This window comes from Caretta caretta, chromosome 2 (genome assembly GCF_965140235.1).
Source record: "Caretta caretta isolate rCarCar2 chromosome 2, rCarCar1.hap1, whole genome shotgun sequence".
NCBI lineage: Eukaryota > Metazoa > Chordata > Testudines > Cheloniidae > Caretta > Caretta caretta.
Genome location: NC_134207.1, coordinates 236241289 through 236261771, shown reverse-complemented (window position 1 = coordinate 236261771; position 20483 = coordinate 236241289). Strand labels below are relative to the sequence as shown.

The window sequence follows — 20483 nt, the reverse complement described above, 5'->3', positions numbered from 1 at the left end:
AGAATTAATATGCCACCAGCTCTGGGGTGGAGGGTGGCAGGCAAATGATACATAACACTGCAAAAGGGAAATTTTAGCTAAGGCAATCTTAATCAAAGGTGTCCTCTATCTGTCTCTAAGCATTTGTAATGTGCCCAACACCATGCTATCTGTGCTGCCTTAGGCAGTGGGGGATCTCTAATGCTCACACATAGCACACAGAACCTTAGTTTTTAAGGTCTAAGTCAGCAGATCCTCACAAAGCAAACTGCACAATATGTTTCAATATGTCTGCCTCAGTACAATTAAGGGCTGCAATATGTTATGTTTTACACTTACTATGCAACAGAGAGCAATTTGCCAATTAATTCAGGTGGTGTTAGAGAGAAGAGCTAACATGTCTTGGATTTCCTGCTTTTAATTTATTGAACAGTCCCCATGGGACTCTGAAAATAACTCCCTCAGCATGTCTATAATTTCTGACACTATACAAAAATACGGCATTTTGGAACAAGCAAAGTACTGACCTGGGGCAAGTCTTGTGTACAGAGCATTCATGATAAATTACTGTATACATATGAATGGCTCCTGTCTACTGTGAGGTATTATCCCTGATGGGCAAAATGATTACTGCATAACATCTTTTTAACAGGACGGGGGCACAGAGGAATGAATTTCCTTCACTTCCTGCTCCTCTGTTTCTTCACACTGAACAGGCATGTGGAAGCAGAACAAGGTTAGAAATCAAAAACATTTAAACCCCTTTCACAGCTCTGCTGGTAAGGTCTAGGCCCCAAAGAGGAGTCATGGTGACTGGTGGCTTGCATTGCTGTAGCCCTTCTTAAGCAGGGCTGCAGCTTGAGTTTCTGTTAAAACCCTGGAATGAATTAGGCCCAAAGCCATCATTAAGGGTATACAGAGGACTCCATCAGCTTGTGAGCTGTAGAATGCATGGGAAATATCTGAATTGTATTACTTTCTGTAACTCGGCTATGAATTTCCTGCATCTCTGCAGCTTCATTAATAATAATGGGAGGGAACAGCTAGAACACCAGAAAGTCCTTGTGCAGCACAGCAAACTCCTAGATTCTTCTCAGTTTCAGACTAATAAATAAGTCAAACATTTCTTATTCATGAAGTTAGCGGTGTCACGTTAGACAACATTTGTTGTGATACCAGGAACAATTTAGCTGGGAGTCAAGGGTCTTGTGAATATTTGCAAGTACTTTTTTTTCACCTGGAAGGAAAGCTACTGCACAGGGTTTTCCTGACTGATATACTGGTACCATCTAAAAACAATGCTATATGTATTTAGAGAGGAGTATTACAAAATGAAAAGACACTGAGTAAATGTCCGCTGAAGGACACTTGCATTTCACGAGTTCTGCTTTATTGTGTTTAGGCGATGATAGATCATAGAGCCAATATCTAACCTCAGATGAACCTGGCTGCAACTTAATTAAAAGAGGGCTCAGACTATGGCGATGGGCATGGTATAAGAACAGGACAGAGCTCATCATGTGGCCCCTCTTATTCCCCCCCAAATAATATTAGTATTTTAGAATTTAAAATGGAATATAATTATTATTAGTATTTTTCTTTTTTTCCTAAATACCAACACTAGTTCCTTTTCCTACTTGCAAATGAAACATTTCTCCTCCCTTTCCCTGACTATATTCAAGCATTTAAGCAATTTTAGATTTCAAGCTAAGCACTTAAATTCTCCAACCTAGAACAGCTGTGGAAGACAGAAGATTCTCATCTGTTACTCCAACATCTCCGCTAACCTTTTCTTTGGATGTTCTGTTGAGAACATAGCGGAATATTACGGCTTATCTGGTCGAATGGGCTGCACCACACGTACTTGGCATACCCGGTCTAGCCAAAATCAGCCTCACTTACACCAGGTTCCACTCACACAATTATCTGGGAAATTATGAATGTTGTAGTCTGTTCTCATTTTAATCCCTGTTGGCCTCAGAATATCACATCCCAGCTCTGTATTGCTGTACTCATACAAATGCTATTGAGTTCACTGCAGGATTCCTAAACCAGGCTTTTCATTTCTATATGAACAATCAAGTAAATTCTATTGCCCGAGTGTGACAACCAAAACACGAACAAAATCCCCTCAGTCAGGGGATCTCTTTCCCCTCCCTGCTCCTCTTATGGCAGCACACTTACTTGGTATCTCAAAAACAGCAAGATCAGCCCTAAAAGGTTCTAATGAGAACTCCCTTCTTACCAAAATGGATGATTTTCAGTCCGTGTGTCTCAACAATAGCGTGTGTTTTTGAATTCAATGTACCAATACACGTACCCCACATGTAGTGAAGAGGACAATACGGGTAAAAATCTCATCTTCAATTTCAGTATGCTGTGGCGTTGTTATTTTGGTGGTGTTGTTTTTTGCTCTTTCCCCACAAGTGCTAGGGCCCCTTCCTTATATAAAAATATGTACCTAGGTTCTGTCCAACATTTCACCAGCAACATCAACAGATCATCAATTCCATTTTGTAGCACAATATTCAGTTCAGAGCTACAGTCCCTATAAGTGCACCACTTGCTTGTGTTTTTCAAAGCCAAATGAAACAATCTTTCTGGGCGGCAAACAGAGAAGGAAATTGTAGCCAGGTCTAAAGAGAGGAGGGAGCAGAGCAGATAAAACACACCATGAAGTGGGCTTTCAATAACCTGTCTGATATGCAGATATAAACTCCACTGGGTGCACTGACCTGCTGCTCTATGATTTCGGTGAGGTCACCTCACTGAAATGATGTTCCAACACTTCTTGATCATGTGAGCCAGGAATTTTTTAAACTAATTTTTATGTTTTTACAACTTCCTGATAAGAATATTCAGAAAATGACCAATTATGTATTTGCTACAAGAGGCCAGAGTTCTCTCCTGTAGATGCAGTTTTTCTCTCTCTCACACATTACGTTTATTATCTGTCTTTACTAGATTTTTTGGGTAAACATAGCTGACTGTCTAGTGACTGGTCCACAAAGTTACTAGTGACTGTGACTGCTGAATTGGAATTAATTTGCAAACTGGATACAATTAACTTAGGCTTGAATAGAGACTGGGAGTGGATGTGTCATTATACAAAGTAAATCTATTTTCCCATGTTTATTTTCCCCGCCCCCATTGTTCCTCACATGTTCTTGTCAACTGCTAGTAATGGCCCAACTTGATTATCACTACAAAAGGTCCCCCACCACCACCCCGCTCTCCTGCTGGTAATAGCTCACCTTACCTGATCACTCTCGTTACAGTGGGTATGGTAACACCCATTGTTTCATGTTCTCTCTGTATATAAAATCTCCCCACTGTATTTTCCACTGCATGCATCCGATGAAGTGAGCTGTAGCTCATGAAAGCTTATGCTCCAATAAATTGGTTAGTCTCTAAGGTGCCACAAGTACTCCTTTTCTTTTTGCGAATACAGACTAACACGGCTGCTACTCTGAAACATAGCGACTGTGAGTTTCACTTTGAGATTTGGGTCTCAGTGATTCCCCAAACCTCAAAGCAAAACTCAATCAAAATGCCTGGTTGAAAGGATCACATTTTACTTACACAAAGAACAGAACATACCCTTCCAGTCTCAGGTAATTTTACTTATATTAAAGAAATCACAACAGATAGAAAATCTCCATGAGACAGAAAGCAAAGTATGGCACAGTTTGTTTGAAATTCTTAGTCTTAAAAGGTCTCATGCTCTAGCTTCTCCACACCTTCAAAAACAAGGAGTTCAGCTGTTTACATTTAAAGGCACACTACACAAATTAGAATCATATTGTAGCTACAGACATTCTGGGAAACCATAGTGGGTCATATGGTTTCCAATCAAGTTCCATAAAACAGCGCATGCTTGCTTGAAACTCAGCCCAGGATTGCTCTAAATTCATTCCCAATTTTGTGAACCTTCTCCAAACTTCCTTCACCCTTTGTGAAGCTTGGGCAGAATCTCGTGTCTGTAACACAACCAGGCTGATTGTTTCGGAGTCCATTAGCAATATTTCACAGAGTTCAGTATGAAACCGAAACCCCTGTGCCTTTGTATTGCAAATGTCTCAAAATACTGTTTCATCTCACATAACATACATGCTGTAATTCCTAAATCCAACTGCGTGAATTAGGGTGAGAATTATTTTTATGGCTTTTGGTTACCATTTCAATTTTATTTTCCCTCTACATTTTTACCTTAGTAGAGTCTCATCCAACAACAATGAAACTACAGATAGAAAGCTGACATCTTCCTCCATTCATGTAAAATACTGATAAGCTTTACGATGTGTCTGTTTTTGTATATTATATGAAATCTTTCCCAGAGAAGACAATAGCTTCATTCAAGTGATTATGGAACATTTTCATTTACTATTCTCTTCATCTGTCTTATTTCAAGGCACAGAATCAATGGATCTAGGCAAGCAATTCACAAGACAAATGTAAACCTTCCTGCTGATTTCAGATCACTCTTCTGCCCCATCAAGGGACCTATACTTTCAATTCTTTGAGCACGGAATTCTGAAAGAACCTGATGCAAAGCCCACTGACTCCATGGGAGATTTTCCACTGAGTTCTATAAGCTTTGGATCAGGCCTACAGATAATAATGAAGCTCTGCATGCAGAACAAGATTAGGCCCACATGAGTATGACATTGCTGATGAATGGTCTGGGCCATAATGCATATTTAGAGGTTTATTCTTCCATATGTAGCTGCCATTAATGCTAATGGGAATTGGGCACATAAATCTCCTGTGCATCGATGAGTGAACAATCTGATTTAGTTGCAGAATAAAAATTATCTTCAATATTTGGAGGAAAACTCTAGAAAACTGAATCACATTATTAATGTTTTATACACTTTAATGCTATAAAAATCCATAATAAATATGAATATCAAGGCAATCAACACTCACCGTCTCTCTCCTTATTGTTTTTTAGATGTTATCACTGTATTATACTGACAAACTGCAGCCAGGTAATTCAAGCTTCTAAGAAAACCTGGGAAAGGAGAAGTGGAAATATCCAGGCTGCAATCTGTGTTATAAGGAGGGAGATCAACTGTTTATATGTCATAAATCAAAACAACAAAATATTAAGGAAAAACCTCAATCATTTTTATACCCTTAATTTAAAGGGCTCAGGAATGTTCCTTTATGAAACCATGTAATATCAATAGGTTTTACAAAATGATTTAATCTTTAATTATTTTATCTTGCTTGTGTTTAGAGCTGCTTCACAGTAAGTGATTTATTTACAGAAATCATATTATTTTAGTTACAGTTCAAAGCAACGTGAGTGTTCGAATGAAATCCTGTACCTTTATTACAGTTGCATTCCAGGACCAGTGCTGCTGGAGAATCTTTTTCATTTCTTGCTCCACTGATTTAAAAATGGTAACAGAAGCAGGGAATTGTCACAGTGGTAGTCTGAGAGAAAGCCCCTAATCTCTTAATGGCTAGCAGGCAACAGTCCAGGGTGCCGGGTTATCTGAAGCAGCAGAGTGACAATGGAAACATAGATGTTGGGAGATATTTGACCAAGTTGCAAGGCTAGATGAAAATACTAGGTCATTGATGCTTAAATGCTTCATACCTTTCTTTGAAAGCTGAAAGCTATATTATCAGGTTGTGCCACTTGACACATTCACAGGGAAATCATCATGCAATAAAATATGCCTGGTGAATGCTATTACATACCACCACCAATAAATCTTTTATATACAGAAAGAGATCTCTACGCAGTCAGATGTCAAAAGGGAACAGTGTTACATCCCTTGGAAGTGTGTCCCCACACACTTTATTAGCATTTAATTGTATAGCAGGGCCCACTATTGTTAAGGGTGCACAACAGTTTCCACTGTAACGCTGTGTGCTGAAATTTTCCATGCATGGTCCATAGGCAATAATTATGTTTGTTAAACTTAAGAGCAATATCATCAGCAGTTTTTGAGTTATGGGGGAGGGAACAAAATGGGTTTGCTTTATATTAAACATAACCAGGCCAAGTGTAATCACATTTACATTTGAACAGAACTGCAGCAAATATGGCTGGAAATTGAACCTTTGTATGGATATAATCCTCACTGAGGATTCTACCTTTGCTTGGTTTGAACATTAAAACCAAAGAGTCATAAGTAAATGAAGAGTGTTCATCTGACTAATCATTGTCTGGGAGATAGGTAGGAGTTTCTAGGAGAAAGAAGATAGACATTTAAAGAAAAAATAAGTGACGGTCACCCGAGCGTAAGAGAGAGGGAGCACAGAATCACTGACTGTGCCTCTCCTTGGGCAGAGCTGTGCTAGTGTATAACCCACCTATGTGAGCTTCTGAAGTTTAGGCTTAACCTTGATGTCACCAATGGAAATGGACATATCCATCTTTCTTGTGTTTTACACTGGAGTCAAGCAGCACAAATGGACAACACACACAACAACAAATGCTCACTGTTTTTATTCTATGCTATGTAGACTGTTTTCCATCACATACACCAACTACTCTCTGAACTGTGTACCATACATTCCCACTCATAGGTTCTCTCTTCTCAGGGACATTTAAACAGAGGCACAAAGATAAAGTCCCAGCTCTCTGGGAAAACTCTGTTTCAGATGAAGCCTTCCTGAACACTTGCCTCTTCCTTCCCCCTCCTTTTTTTTTTTTTACCCACCCCAGGATATTCTGAACCCAATCATCATAATGCCCCAAGTCATCGACTGCTTAGTCCCAACCTAGCGGGCATACAAATCACAAAGCCCAAAGATAAACATGCAGTACTGCCCAGTTTAAAATGGGGAGTAAGTGGTTAACCAGCTCAGCTAATTTAGCCATATAACATTTAGCATAAGTCAAAAATAGTGCAAAACGCATAAGGAATCACATTTGCTAAATATAAATAGCTATCACTTCAGAGCAACTCAGAAGCAACCAAAATGACACCACAAAAGAGAGGAGTGGAAAGAGAGCTTTCTGCTTTAAAGAGGTCACTTCTGCTGAAACTAGAGGGTGCCTCCGTAAATCAGCTGAGATGCCAGGGTGGCTATTGAATGAATGAATGAATCTGAACAGTTCTGTCCTGATGTTTGAACTGTGAATGAAGCTCCCTTTAATTCTAATAGAGATGAAACTTAGAATGGCTTGCAAGTGTATTCAAAGAGTTTCATGCAGTCTGTTAAAACATTGGAACCCTTTTGAAATCCTGGAGATGCTAGACACAAACAGAGGCATTTCATGAGTGAATGAAAGAATGGAAAACATGAGAAAGAAAAGCTGGCTCTCCAAATTGAAGTGAGACTCTTCAGTCATTACAATAACACTAGTTTTCATATCACAGCACCCATCTCTCAGTGCTTTCTTGGTCCAGAATACAGAGATCAGCTGACTGGGTTAACAGTATGGTCACCATAATAAAACCAAACAAGTTAAGGGTTTAACTAGATCTAAAAGATTTGAATAAGCAGGACCATTATTCCATGAGGAAATCTAGACTTCAGAATACAAGAATATTTTCAATTTTGGATGCAAGCCAACTGTTTTGGCAAGTCCAGATTGATAGAGAAAATGCAAATTTTGGCACTGCCTACTCTCCTCTTGGTGCCCAGGATCTTTGAACATCTGGATTGGGTGATAGATGATCTGCTGCTGTGGGGTGAAAATGATCGATACGACAATGACAGACTGTGTAATATTCTGTTGTGTGCCACAGCAAAGAACCTTGATATGAAGAACAAATAATGCCAGAGTGGGATGAAATGTGTAGGATATCCACTCAAGGACAAAGGAGTTCAGCTGGATCCAGGAAAGGGGTAGAAAAGCCATGTTTTATAGTTAGTTATGGGTTGAGAGTAGCTTCATGAATATGTCTATATGAATAAACTGTTCGAGGTAGAAACAGATAATAAAAACAATTAAGCCATTTACAGAATCCATCGTGCAAAGCACCAGCTAGCACTTGAGAAAAGGATCCCGAAATTGCAAAAGTGCTCATTACACATGAACTACAGATCCAAGTAAGAAGTTTCTCATAAGGGAATCTGATTTCAAGAGTGCCTATAAATAGTGAAAGCAAGGAGCTGGAGAGAGGGTCGTGTGAAGTAAATATAACTCAAGAGACACCCATTTCCAAAACAAGATCTGGCATGGCTGACGTTAGAAACAACTGTTTGAGTGAGTAATTCTGGGGGGATGGCCAATGAAAAAAGCGCAAGCATCTCCAAGTATAGTCGTTGTAACCCTATCTCTGGATCACTCCCCAATGGCGGTGAAGCCCTTATTTGGGCTTCAAATTCTCTGCCCTCTGTCTCCAGCTGGTTGCATAAACTCACAGAGCAGCACCTTTGACCTCTAGGACATTACAAATTATAGTGACAGGGAACCAAGGACCAATGATAAATATTTTATTCCAGAGAAAAACTAAATTAAAAGAAGGGAAAAGGTACAGGGAAGGGAATCAAAGATAACAAAAGGAGTGACCAACCAATCCCACAGTGATTATTAAAACGATTCCTTCCTCAAAAGCCCTCAGCAGAGTAAAATCAAAGAGGATGCCCTCCCTCTCCAAACATCCTCCCCACAGCCCGTAGCCGGGCAATGGAGTTGGAGCCTGAAGAAAGACTGTGGTGCTCTTTGCTGGGAAGCTCTGGCCCTCCCCACTGGGAGGCCTCTCGAGTACCAGTGACTGTCAGTTCTTTCTGGCCAGTCTCAGAGCTCAGTCTCTCCTCTGTGGAGCAGTTGGTCTCAGCCCCTGTGACTCTTGGTTGGTCTCAGCCCCTGGATTCCAGTGCAGGAGAGGACTTCTAGGCTCAGCTGGCAGGTAACCTCTCAGATCGAGAGACACAATATGCAGTCTCTGGTTCTCTGCTGCAAAGACCGCCTCAGGAGTTCACACCTCTCCTGCTGTTGCAGCCTGACTCCCTTTGTCTACAAACACTGTCTCTACTTAGGCTCAATGTCCATGTTGTCCAGCCACATGCAGGTATGTTAATCAGGTTCTGGCCCAGTAACTCCTCCTCCTCAACATGGTGTAGGTCTAGGTTCAGTTCACATATCTGGGTTGTCCCAGCCCTTTGCAGGCTGTCTGGGGCCTGCAGGTGGTTTCCCTGCCAGTCAGTTGCATTTCTGGCCAGTAACTCCTCCTCTCTTCTCCTCTGGTCCAGCCCCACCATCAGGCAGGTCTCAAACACAAATTAGGCAAGGAGTTTCAGTTCCCTAGATTTGCTTCTTAGCTGCTCTGTCTGAGCTGGTGGGAACTGTCTCTCTCAAACTGCTGAGCAAAGAGAGGAAAGAGTGCAGATCTCTCCAGGCAGTGGAGAAGTCTGAGGCCTTTCAGCAGAAGGAGCTGCTGCTGGAACCTAGGGACTTTTGTTTTGGGACTTTTAAGTTTTATCTGGGGTATGAGGTAAGAGTCTTTAAACCCTTGTACAAGTGCTCCTTTTGGAAGTCTTTATTAAACGGAGACATACCGCTGTAAAGTACAGTGTTTGGCTCCTCCTTGATTGGTCTAAGTGCCCTCATTGTTACCTCATTAAGGAAGGGAAACCGAGGCAGGCCACAGAAAAGCCACGCTCAGCCACAACGGGGTGTTCAGGAGGTAACAGCGTCCCTTGCACAAATCACCATTCCAGAGAGACTCACAGGTGGAAGGACAAAATCTAACAAGCTTCTTGAGTCACAGGGCCAGATTTTTAAATGTATTTAGGCACCTAACTCCCATTGATTTCAATGGGAGTTATGTCTCTAAATATATTTGAAAATCTGTCTCAAAGACAATATACCCTGAAGCAGTTACAAAAGAGCAATATGCCAGGAAACTAGAACAGAAGAAATATTATGACTAGTCTTCGAAACATTGCAAATGAGAAAGAACATTAGACTGCAAACAGAAAGGGGTAGGCAATCAGCCAAGCTAGCAGCTATCCCATCTGCACCAACATCCTATGCCATAGTCACATCTTAGAATCAGACCCACGGATTACATGTAAACAAAACCAAGGAAGAAGGGACACTGTTTATTTAGGATATCCACTACGTTCCCTGCACCTCTTATGTGCTAATAGAAGGAATGCATGCCCAGACAACCCAGTTAATGTCAATGAAAAACACCAAGAGCAGCAAACACAGGCTAGATGTGGCCAATCTACCGCAGTAGCCCGACCGGCCATTGCAGAAGAAAGTGTTTTGTGAACAAGGAACACGATTTTTAAAAATAGGCACCTAAAGTTAAACTCTAAATCCAGTTTTAAGCACTTAAATATGTGGCCTGATTTTCGGAAGTGCCAAGTACCCATTAGCTTCCACTGACTTCAGTGTGGGTTGTTAGAAGCCAGCACTTTTGAAAATCAGGCCATTTGTTTAGATGGGCCATGTGGTCAGAAAGCCTTTGAGGTTCAGAGGTAGCAGTTATTCACAGACATCCAAGAAGAAGGAGAATAATCCTCTCATCTGTCAGCAGGTTCAGGTCATCTGTCCTGATCTCTAATGTATTTATTAGTTCCCTGGGCCCAGGCTTATAAAGATCAGACTTCTACAAACATTTGTGAGTGTCACACCTTTATTAGAGGTGTAGTTCCATAAATCATTAAAATAATCCCAAGCATAATCATGCAGTTTGGTTTTAATAAAACATTAAATTACATAGTTTGCAATGCTGGATGGCACATGGCAAAGCACGTGAATGCCTTCTTTCTGGGAAAATTACTTCATCTTTCAGACGCACAGATACTGTGAAAGGCAATATATCAGAGTAAAGCAGAACACAACACTTTGGGCATCCCAAAGCTCTCACAGACTCCACATGACAGAAATAACAAACCTCAAACAAAAAATGTATTACTATGCTATCAAGGCTTTTACCTCACTCTTTTGCCTCTGATTTGGACCATGAAAGCTTTTATCTCACTCTTGCCTTCCTGATAGAGCCTTCCTATCTGTATAAATAATCATTAAGCAAAGCTAAACCTGTAAATTTCCCTCTTTGTTGAAAAAGAAATTATTTTACATTATTTCTATTCACATTTTTAGGAACATGAGAAATACGAGGGATTAACCTTAAAACACTGGTAAAATCACTTCCCAAGTTGCAAGGCCGTGAAGAATCAAGCCCAATGACATCAGTGGGAGTTCTACATGGAAGGCTTGCAGGATCCAAACTTCTGGAAACTCTGTATCTTGGACTGATCCTGCAGTCGCAGACAAAATTCCCAATGGGCTTGATCCTGCAAGTCCGCCACACACAACTCCTCTTGAAGCCACTTGGGGGCTGACTGTCTTCTCCACTACCTTGCACCTTGTCCTGTCATTTCGATCTAGGAACATAAGACATAGGCCTGGAAGGGACCTTCTGAATCATTGAGTCCAGTCCCTGGTATGCAGACAACCCCATTATTTAATTCCAGTTATACATTTATCAAGATGCATCTTAAAACTAGTTAGGTTGTTTGCCCCCACTACTCCTAGTGGAAGGCTGTTCCAAATCCTCACTCCTCTGATGGTTAGAAACCTCCTAATTTCCAGCCTGAATTTATTTGTGTTTGGTTTATACCCATTTCTTCTTGTGCCAACATTGTCCTTTAGTTCAAATAGCTTTTCACCCTCCCTGGTGTTTACCTCCCCAATACCCCTGATGAATTTATAGAGAGAAATCATATTCCCTCTCAGACTTCATTTGGCTAGGCTGAACAAGTCAAGCTCTTTCAGTCTCCTCTCCAAAGAGAGGCTCTCCATTCCCCTGATCACCCTAGTAGCTCTTTATTGCACCAATTCCAGTTTGAATAAATCTTTCTTGAACATGAGTGACCAGAACTGTACACAGTACAAGCTGGATGTGGAATGCTACCAAGTCAAAATGGTAGCACTCTCCACCCACTTAGCACCGGTGTTGTCATAAATATAAAGGGAAGGGTAACCATCTTTCTGTATACAGTGCTATAAAATTCCTCCTGGCCAGAGGCAAAACCCTTTCACCTGTAAAGGGTTAAAAAGCTAAGGTAACCTCGCTGGCTCCTGACCCAATAAGGGGACAAGATACTTTCTAATCTGAAGGGGGCAGGTGGGGAACAAAGGGTTCTGTCTGTCTGTGTTATGTTTTTGCCAGGAACAGATCAGGAATGCAGCCTTACAACTCCTGTAAACTTAGTAAGTAATCCAGCTAGAAAATGCGTAAGATTTTCTTTTGTTTAATGGCTGGTAAAATAAGCTGTGCTGGAGGGAATGTATATTCCTGTTTTTGTGTCTTTTTGTAACTTAAGGTTTGCCTAGAGGGATTCTCTATGTTTTGAATCTGATTACCCTGTAAGGTATTTACCATCCTAATTTTACAGAGGTGATTCTTTTACCTTTTCTTTAATTCAAATTCTTCTTTTAAGAACCTGATTTATTTTTCATTGTTCTTAAGATCCAAGGGTTTGGGTCTGTGTTGACCTGTACCAATTGGTGAGGATTATTATCAAGCCTTCCCCAGGAAAGGGGGTATAGGGCATGGGGGGGGATATTTTGGGGGAAGTCGTCTCCAAGCGGTCTCTTTCCCTGTTCTTTGTTTAAAACGCTTGGTGGTGGCAGCATACTGTTCAAGGACAAGGCAAAGTTTGTACCTTGGGGAAGTTTTTAACCTAAGCTGGTAAAAATAAGCTTAGGGGGTTTTTCATGCAGGTCCCCACATCTATACCCTAGAGTTCAGATTGGGGAAGGAACCTTAACAGGTGTAAAGGACTATACAGGGTTCAAGGCAGTGAACAACTATCATTGTCCCCAATCTGTATAAGATCACTGACAACTGAGGACAAGACAAATACACAGACAGATCTGGGTGGGGGAAAGGTTCACAGCAGACAAAGTGGCCAGGATGCTGTTAGTAATAGAATGTTTGATAACACAATCCTTTTTAAAAGTCATGCAGACTGTTTAACCCTCAGCCTGGCCTCACTTAGTCAGCTAGGTTCTGATGGGCATCAGGGTGTAAAAAGTGGGTGTTCAGGAGGGATTTGCATGTGATGAAGACAGTTGCCTGGAGGAGCAGTTCAGGAAGGGCACTCCACGCATGGAAGTTGGTGTGGAAGAAGGCACAGAGATGATTGTCAGATGAATGGAATATCAGATGAATGGCATCACTGGTCGAGCAAAGGGATCAGTAGCAGGGGAAGCTACAGAAAGACACAAGGACCAGTGATTAGGGTTGCAGAGAAAGATCCATGGCTTTGATAGCAAGGGCAGGGAGCCTGAACTAGATTGACTGGAAGAGGGAGAAACAGGGATATTCAATTAAGAGGCAGTAAATTCAAAACTGATGCAAGGAAATAGTTTTTCACACAGACATAATTAGACTGTGAAACTCATTGCCACAGGAAACTATTGAGGCCAGGAATTTAGCAAGATTCAAAAAGGGATTAGAAATATATATGGATAACAAGAATACCCAGAGTTACAGGAGTTAGTACTATTTTAAGCCAGGAGTTAATCCAGTCTCTGACTATAAGGGTATGTCTACACCAAAATAAATTGGCCTGGGTCAGCTGACTCAGGCTCAGGCTGTGGGGTTAAAATTGCAGTGTAGATGTTTGGGCTTGGTCTGGTGCCTGGGCTCTAAGACCCTCCCTCTTGCGGAGTCCCAGAGGTTGGGCTCCAGCATGATCCCAAACATCTACACAGCAATATTACAGTCCCACAGCCCATCCAAGTCAGCTGACCTGGACCAGCTGCAGGTGTTGAATTACAGTGTAGATGTACCCTGAGAGACCAGGATGAGACCTAATGTTGGGGACAGATTATCCCACATCTGCCAACTGAGGGGTTCTGACACCTTCTTGTGAGGCAACTATTCTTGGCCACTGTCAGAGACAGGATATTGGACTAGATAGACCTTAGGTCTGATCCAGTCTGGCAATTCCAGTGTTCCTTACACTGAGAAAGAGATCTTAGCACCTGTTTCTAAGTGGAAGAAAGAAGTGCAGTGTGGGCATTAAGGAAGCCAGAGCGGAGGAATTTACCCTCATCCATTTGAAAGAAGATGAGAACCTGAGCAAGAATTTTACTGTACGGATACAAAGTAAAGGCCAGCTCTTAGACATACTGTACAAGAAGGAGCAGGATTTGGATGCGACTTGGCTCTGATGAAGCTGTCCACTGACAGAGATTGTAAGGAAAATCACTTTTGGCCTTTTTGAACTATCTAGGAGGAAATGTCTGGGGAACAGTCCGAGACGTCCGATTAGATGGATGGAAGCAAGTTAGGAGTGGACTGGCAGATTTGTGTCATCAGTACAGAGATTACCTCCTCTCTCTGTCACTGTGGACAACACCACCATCCTGCCTGCCACTCAGGCCTGGAACCTGAATGTCATTTTCAACTTGGACCTCTCTTTAGGTCCTCACATCCAGACTATATCTAAATGTTGCAGTTTCTAAGACATCTCTAACATACGGCCTTTCCCAGCTATCCACGCAGCTAAAAAACTCTCCTCCAGGCTCTTATCTTATGTCTCAATTACTGGAACATCCTTCTCTAGGTTTGACACGTGCAACCTTGTCCCACTCATATCCATTCAGAATGGTTCTTCAAGCACCATTTTCCCAGCCCATTGCTTTGATCACTTCATCCCCCTCTTTGCATCCCTCCATTAGCTCCTCCTTCTCTATCACATCAAACATAAGCTACAGGTCTTCACTTTCTAGTGAAGGTCTATCTCACCCTATCCTCTCTCATTGACTATCAAGATATTGACTCCTCTGATCAGTCAATGATACCAGCTTCCATCACTTTCTTGTTACATCTGCACACAAGCACCTTCGTGCTTTCTCCCATGCTGCCCCTCATGCCTGGGGGAAGCTTCTTGTAAATATCCACAAAGCCACCTCATTATCCTTCTTGAAATTCCTCCTTAAAGCTCTCATCTGCAGTGATATCTACAAGCAACTTGACAATGGCAACTGAGGCCCCTACCTATCATGCTGTGCAATATTGTTTCATTGTTTCCTTGCACTCCCCCCTCTATCTGTCATCTCATCTTATAATTAGACTGTAAGCTTTTTGGGGCAGGGACTTTTTGTTCTGTGTTTGTGCAGTGCTTAGCATAACAGGGGACTGGCCCATGATTTGCACTATGGCAGTACACATAATAAAAAAAATAATAGTAGTGGCCACTGAAGACACATGAGCAGATGACATTACCCAAATCTTCTCATATCTTCTGTACCTCTCTCCCCTTCCCCTTCCCAGCTCTTCTGCCTTATTCCTGTCTCTCCTAGACATTCCTCTCTCACTGCTGGAGCCAGGCTCTAAGGGGAGCTCCTTTTTCTTCTACTTCTTTCTAGCAGCATATCATAGTAGAGACAGGTAGGTTGGCTCCTCTTCCTTGTTTCTAGCTGCTCATAGAAACCGCCACAGGCTCTTCTTTGCAATGAAGATCCTTAACACCTGCAGAAACTTCTGGAAGCAAAGAGAAGGATCCAGCACCATGTGAACTGCCAGCTCTCCATGGACCACCTACAAGTGCTCCAGAGACCACAGTTTTGGAACTGCTGTTAATGGCCTGATCCAAAGCCCATTGAAATCAATGGAAAGACTTCCATTGACTTCAGTGGGCTTTGGATTAAGGTCCTTAGATTTTAAGCCTTTTAATGCAGGGAGCGGCTCTTTATTCTTGTCTATGAAGTACCAGTTTACCAAGGGAGCAATATAAAAACAATTCTACATTGTATAACAGATCCAATTTTCTACACTAGAACTGCATATGCATTGGGAGGTGTTTTATGATCTGTACACTGGTTCTTATTCAAAATCAGAATAAAGAGTAACTGAATTGTTTTTGGTACTGCTTGACTGACCCTCGGCTGTTTTATGATACCTAATCTGAGATATTATACATATTCACTCATTCAGTTTTCCCCATTAAAAATTCAGTTTGAATTCTGAAAAGTAGTCAGGTAGAGCAGTGGTTCTTATGATGTTTCAAATGCTGTGATCATCCCTAGCCAACAATATTTAATGCACTAGCATTTGGGGAAAGTATCCCAAGTTTTTCAGCCGTGAATCAGTATGCAGTAAAGCTGCACATCTGAAATATCCTGCATTTGGGCAGGCTGCCATATATCTGTGGGCAAGGGCCCTGAAACAGGTTTGGAAACTTTAATCACTAAATTCTATAATTTGACTTTTGTTACAAAAATATTTCTGGCTATTTACTATCTTTCTTCTTACAAAAATTTTTAAAAGATCAAGTAATCACAACATATAGGTAGAAAATACCACCATATAGTGTAAGTCTCTCTCTCTCTCACACCCACAAATCCCTTCATCTCTCCCCCCGCCCCCCCCCCGCACTGAAATGCAAAACCTCTGCCACAGGGGCATCATTTCAGAAAAATTCAGGGGGTGGCGTGGGGGAAGTTGTGTCAGCACCTAAAACTTTATCTGTGATTATATTATATTCTGCAAAGGGGGGGTTGGGGAGAAGAAGCGGAAAACACGTAGACCTATGAAAAGATTTTTTCGGGGCAAACAAAGGTCTGGTGGGGGCAACTACTCCCTTGCCTCATAGCAAATGACCCTCCTGGCCTGCAGTGAAATTTGGCCCCTGATTAATAATAGACTCCGTCACGAACAATTTAGGACTCAAAGTGAAGAAGAACATTGCGTGCATCTGAAACTGCCAGAGGCGCTTCAGTAAGCAGAACATCATTATCCAAACTGGAACTATTTCAGGACATGGAGCCTAGAACTACTTTATTTGCATAGAAAAAAAAGAAAAAAAAAGTGTGGTATGGGATCAATGAGCATAGATGTCAGGATCACAATCTGACATTTTCTCCAGAGCGTTCAGATAGTTTTATAGAACAAGAGACACATAAGGAAAAATACTTTTTTCCTAAAAGACAGCACCTCCAGCAGCACAGCATCCATTAACGCCATTCTGAGATCCATCCAACATCTTGACAGATGAAAGGAAACACGATGAAGTCAGTCAGTAGTGTGAAATAAGAGCCCACTGTGTGAGCGGAAAACCTTCCCACAATGGCTACTGGTCCACTCGCCAAATGGAGGTTGGGGCACACACTGCTTTCTGGCTCACCTGAGGCCTCGGCTCTCTGATGGCTCTCCATGCTGACTGCACCGGCCTTGACCCAGCTTCTCCACATTGAGTGGTTGTGGGCAGGATTCTCCCAGTTGTCTGTGAGACCTTGAGACCTTCTTGAGACCTTACTTGAGCTTGTTGCTGTATCAAAGCTTTGGCCTTCCTCAGTTCTTGACTTGTCTGTAGAGCACAGCCTTTGGCAGATGATTTTGAGGCATGCGCGCCACGTGTCCCAGTCAGCAAAGCCTGCAAGTGTCCAGCGTAGTTTGAAGAGACTGTAGGCTGGTTCTCTCAAGGATCTCGTGATTGGTGATCCCTTGGTCCCAAATGACTCCAAGGGACAGTGAAGGTGGAAGCTGTTCAATCTCCGCTCCTGCTTGGAGTACGTGACCCAGCTTTCACAGCCGTAAAGGAGAGTGCTGAGAACACAATTCTGATAAATGGACACCTTTGTGACACCTTGAACTGTAAGCAGCAGAAAGCTACTATTATTTATATAACAATAGTGCCTAGGGGCCCAGTCATGGACCAGGACTCCACTGTGCTAGGAGCTGTACAAACACAGAGCAAAAAAAAAGTCCTCCACTCTGAATGGAATTAAGGACTTGTTTCCAAGGGGTGCAGGGTAGGAGTAGGGTTAAATCAAGTTAAACTGGTTTGAAAATGCTTACATACACACAACAATTCATTATAGCACACTAACTCTGCATTTATTAGGAACTCTTTCAAAGTGAACTAAGTTTGCTGTGAATTGAGTTAGTTTGGTCTGTTCTTGTGCACACAATGCTGCCACACAATACTTTGGCAGTCCTTAAATTGCTACATGACACTGCTTTGCAACTACTAGTGACCAGTCTGTTTCCCTGCATGCCCTCCCCTGCTCTGGTATCTATGACGGGTTCGGTCACATAGACCCCCTGGGGACTGTCACCTGATGTGCTGAATTTGCCTCTGAGCCTGTTTTCCCTGCCAGCTTGGGACTCCAGAACCCTGTCTTGTTGAGCCAGACACGCTAGCCAGCTGCAAACACAAACCTAGGTCTGGTCCACACTCTGTATAAAGCTTATACAGGGTAAACTCATAAATTGTTCACCCTCTATAACACTGATAGAGAGATTTGCACAGCTATTTGCTCCCCAAGTATTAATCACTTACTCTGGGTTAATTAATAAACAAAAGTGAGTTTATTAAGTATAAAAAGTAGGATTTAAGTGGTTTCAAGCAATAACAGACAGAGCAAAGTAAGTTACCAAGCAAAATAAACCAACACACGCAAGTCTAAGCCTAATACATTAAGAAACTGAATACAGGTAAATCTCACCTTCAGAGATGTTCCAATAAGCTTCTTTCACAGACTGGACTTCTTCCTTACCAGGGGAAAGGTACAGACCTTATTAGTTCCAGCACGCATCTTAGGTGAAAAGCAGGGGGATTCCACATGACTGGGACCCCTTTGTTCTGTTCCAACCCCTTTTATAGCTTTGGCACAAGGTGGGAATCCTTTGTCTCTCTCTCTGGGTTCCCACCCCTCCTTCTAAATGGAAAAGCACCAGGTTTAAGATGGATTCCAGTATCATGTGACATGCTCATATGTCCTGTGGGACCCCTAGTCTCCATTCTTCCAAGGCTGGCCAGCAGTACCCAGGAAGTTTTGCAAGTAAACAGAGCCATTCACAATCAATTGTCCTAGTTAATGGGAGCCATCAAGATTCCAAGCCACCATTAATGGCCCACACTTTGCATAATTACAATAGGACTTCAGAGTAATACTTCAGAGTAATTTCTAGTTTTAGATACAAGAATGATACATACAAATAGGATGAACACACTCAGTAGAACATAAATTTTGTAATGATACCTTATAAGAGACCTTTTGCATAAAGCATATTCCAGTTACATCATATTCACACTTATAAACATTTTTATAAAGCATATGGAGTGCAACATCACAGTATCAAGTTGACCACATGTGCCCTCTCCCAAAGGGCACATAAATAAATACTAGTGCCCATTTACTTCTGGATTCAAATATATCAACATTGCTGAGATATTACTCAGAAGTCTTCCAACATGCCTCAAGCAGCCACTTGGAGACATGCTGAGACCCTGGATCTCATCGCCATCTGGGGAGAAGTGTAGGTGCAGGAAGCTCTTTTAGCCAGCCACCAGAATAAAGATCTTTGCATGGACATTGCTAAGCAGATGATACTCCTGGGGAACTCTGCGCCACTGTGCAGGTGCAGAATTCAGGTTCCTCCCCAGATTTCTTTTGGGGAAGCAATGGGAAGCTGCAAGACTGCTCATGCACCTGTGTGGTTTCTGGTGCCTGATCAGTGGGCCTGAGGACACCCATGGGTTTAGTTTGGGGTGGCATTGCCCCCAAACAGAGGAAGCATGGGGTGGGTATGTAGCTGAGTGGCTGTCTAACCCAGCCCCCCTGCACCTGGACCACCCTGATGAGCCCCCACAGGCACTCAGACCCCCACCCCACTGAGCCCCAACCAGCTGCACCTGGACCCTCACCCCACCAAGCCCGTCTCCCCCAGCACCCAGCCCCCCCCAAGTCCCCTACACACATACCCCCCCGCTGAACCCCATTCCCCCACACCCAGACCCCCCAACCAAGCCACAACCACCTTCACCTGGACTCCCCCTTTAGAGTCCCATTGCCCCTGCACCAGGAACCCCCACGAGTAACCCGTGCATCCAGATTCCCCCCCCCTGCACCCAGATCCCCTGCTGAGCCGCCTGCACCCAGATTGTCCCTCACAGAACCCTCTCTTCTTCCAACTGGATCCCCCCACAATAAGCCCTTCCAAACTTGGACCCTGCTGTGCTGAGCCTGCCTGCCCACACCTGGTGCAGAGGGGAAGGGCCCTGGGGTGTTTCTGGGGCAGGCCTGGCCCTTGCGCTGTGTCAAGGTCGGGTGCAACGTCACCACCACATCCCAGTCCTGGTGGGGGGGCATGGACTGGGGGGCTGCAGGTTGATCTCCCATCTCTGTGCAGCCAGTGGCCTGTGCTCCCCACTACCATGCTGGAGCCTTCACATGTATTTATAAACAAATAAAATTTGCAGAACTTTAAAATGTTGTGCGCAAAACCAAACAGCATACACTACACAGACAAAAATCCCAGTGCAGCCCTTCTCATGCACACGCCACTTACCATTTCTGAGGTTCCCCCAGATCGGGAAGCATCTCAGGAAGGGAAAGTCAGAAGTGCCATTTAAAAATATTCTATCAATGCCTCTTTGGAATATGTACAATAATAGCTTGTGTTTTTTTCCTATTCCCACAGCCACGGCACCTGCAGCAGCCAGAACCTCAAGGCCTTGGCCTTTCTTAGGGCTGAGTGGTCATCTAACTGGAAGGGGGGGAAATGGAAAACCCGGGATAAAATGTTCATGGATCTCATTAAGGTATCCCAAGA

At 42.7% G+C, this 20483-nt stretch overlaps 1 protein-coding gene across 10 annotated transcripts in view; it reads right to left on the bottom strand.

The window, feature by feature from the left end:
- MYO3A (myosin IIIA) overlaps positions 1-20483 on the bottom strand; it is a 299867-nt gene that overhangs the window by 224126 nt on the left and 55258 nt on the right. Inside the window, exons 2-3 of one of the 10 annotated variants that reach the window (XM_048837827.2) lie at positions 5313-5482; positions 4909-4993 (exon numbers count right to left, since the gene is read on the bottom strand). The exons of the other annotated variants lie outside the window; for them this stretch is intronic. The gene's annotated coding sequence lies outside the window, so the exon portion shown is untranslated. The remainder of the gene's footprint in view (positions 1-4908; positions 4994-5312; positions 5483-20483) is intronic. 10 annotated transcript variants of the gene reach the window in all.